Source organism: Alosa alosa, chromosome 22 (assembly GCF_017589495.1).
Source record: "Alosa alosa isolate M-15738 ecotype Scorff River chromosome 22, AALO_Geno_1.1, whole genome shotgun sequence".
Lineage (NCBI taxonomy): Eukaryota > Metazoa > Chordata > Actinopteri > Clupeiformes > Clupeidae > Alosa > Alosa alosa.
This window is the reverse complement of record NC_063210.1, coordinates 26,180,215-26,182,714: the sequence shown is the minus strand read 5'-3', so window position 1 is coordinate 26,182,714 and position 2,500 is coordinate 26,180,215. Positions and strand designations below refer to the sequence as shown.

The following is a 2,500-nucleotide window of genomic DNA, read 5'->3' as shown; positions in this document are numbered from 1 at the left end:
ACGGGCGGCACTGTTCGGTGCATGAATTTACACGGAGAATACACGGTATAAAAATAATTATACAACAATTGGGTTCTATGGAACTATTTATTTGTTTCTGATGGGCCGAGAGACGTTCCATGAGTTGGAATATCCTGGACATTTCAACTCAGACTCAACACAATAATAATAAATCCTCCAGCGATGGCTGCGAAGAAGATTTGACACCCAGCTCTCCACTATTTCAAGCAATGGGTTACTCCTTAGCAAACCATAACGAAACAGTGCTTCACCACATCTGTGGATTAAGCCACACAGTCAACTCAATGTAAGTAAGATAAACGAGGATGCTAATTGTTCTCAGCATTGCCAGCATTGTGTATAACATGATTGTCACTTGGAGACTTGTAGATAACTAACGTTAGCATAATTAGCTAACCGCTGCTAACGTATAGCATCGCCACATCAGGCTGTGCACAGTAGTGTAACATTTATTCACTATACATTAATAAAGTTGAGTGGTTCTGCAATGTAGACTATGTTTCCGTTTTTGCAGTACCATGTCCCTTACATGACATGGCCCAGTGTCCTTGTAACATGCATGCAGCAAACCTAGATATGAATGTGATTTCAGCCCGACTTTCATTTCAGCTTCAACATTTCTTTCAAGAAGACATGTAAACCACAAAGACCCGTAACGAGGGTCTGGAATGTTGGTTACCTAGCAACCAAGGCAGCGGTCTATTGAAAAGGGAACTATTTTTGATGCGTAAGAACGATGTCGAAATGAACATTTTTAAACAATAATGGGGTGTTTTCAGATTATTTAGTTTGTGGTAGAATTGTTGTATAAAAGCAATATAGCACGAGTGAGTGGGGTTGGTCATGGATATTCCCACGGCTGTTGTTGCCTAGCGGCCGAACAACACCGTGGGAATATCCGCTATTAACCTAGATAACTATATTAACAAATCTCATCTCATCTGTGAATTAATGAATGCAAGGCAGAACTACTATTAGATATCTGAGTTCCTTAGTTCTTAAGTTTGGGAAAACCGATTTTAGTGGTGAATAAGACTGTGTCGGCGTTGTTCAGTAGTTGTTGAGTATGTGAGTGAAAATACATTGAGCATGCTAGCATATATGGCTTAAATCCCAGATGTGGGTCTACCAATCACTGGGCGAGGACAAAAACTTCTCCCTGCAGTGCTTCACCAGCCTTTGGCCACAAATGGGGCCAAAAGCGGCTTAAAATGATGTTGTGATGGCCGGAAGTGGTGTAAACCGTGTGGTGATCACCCTATGTTAGAACTTGTGCTCTCACATGAAGAGCTGGCAGTAGAGGTGTTAAGTGTGGTGATCGCATGTTAGGGCAACGTGTTGTGCTCCACATGAAGGGCTGGCGTAAGTGTTAAGTGCCAGTGCTAACCGGGCTAATAAACAAACCATGCTCACGATGAGTAACCCGAGAAGAGGGTAAATCCGCATTGACTTAGTCCGTTTATGAAACGAAAGGAGCAATTTTGTTTTTTTAAAAAGAAAGCAGAATAGTGTGATATTTGCAGTTAGTAGATTATTACTGTACACACACTGAAAAATATTGAGGCAAATTGTAGATCCTTCCATGGATGTTGAGGGTCTCGCCTAGTGGATTATTCTGTCATTTGCACTTTCATAAATAAGAGATGCTGTAAGTCTATTTTCAGTTTTATAGCGGATTGTCTTATTTTGTTTACAAGTTACCGATGGAGTCTGTAGATGATGTGGGGTACTTATTTACTGTTTACATTTTACTTTGCACACTTTGCACAGGCTGTTGCAGCTAGCTCAGGGGAGAGATTGTATCACTAGGTAGTAGGCCCTACAGCTAGCTCAGGGGAGAGATTGTATCACTAGGTAGTAGGCTGTTGCAGCTAGCTCAGGGGAGAGATTGTATCACTAGCTAGTAGGCCCTACAGCTAGCTCAGGGGAGAGATTGTATCACTAGCTAGTAGGCCCTACAGATTGTATCACTAGCTAGTAGGCCCTACAGCTAGCTCAGGGGAGAGATTGTAGCACTAGCTAGTAGGCCCTGCAGCTAGCTCAGGGGAGAGATTGTAGCACTAGCTAGTAGGCCCTGCAGCTAGCTCAGGGGAGAGATTGTAGCACTAGCTAGTAGGCCCTGCAGCTAGCTCAGGGGAAGATTGTAGCACTAGCTAGTGAGGCCCTGCCTAGCTCAGCACTAGCTCAGGGGGCTCAGGAGATTGTAGCACTAGCTAGTAGGCCCTACTGACACATTCACAATAAAAAAAAGAAAAAGTATTTTCTTCTGCATTGTTTTTGCTTTTCCCTCCATTGTACCAAACTCGTACCGAACCGTGATGTCTGAACCGAGGTATGAACCGAACCGTGACTTCTGTGTACCATTACACCCCTAGTACACACACACACACACACACACACACACACACACACACAGATACACATACGCTCAGATACACACACACACTCACTCTCACACACACACACACATACACACACA

The 2,500-nt window shown here is 43.2% G+C and overlaps 1 protein-coding gene across 1 annotated transcript in view; it reads left to right on the top strand.

The window, feature by feature from the left end:
• The window catches only part of LOC125287206 (caskin-2-like), an 86,249-nt gene that overhangs the window by 78,315 nt on the left and 5,434 nt on the right, over positions 1-2,500 (top strand). The gene's annotated exons all lie outside the window — the stretch shown is intronic.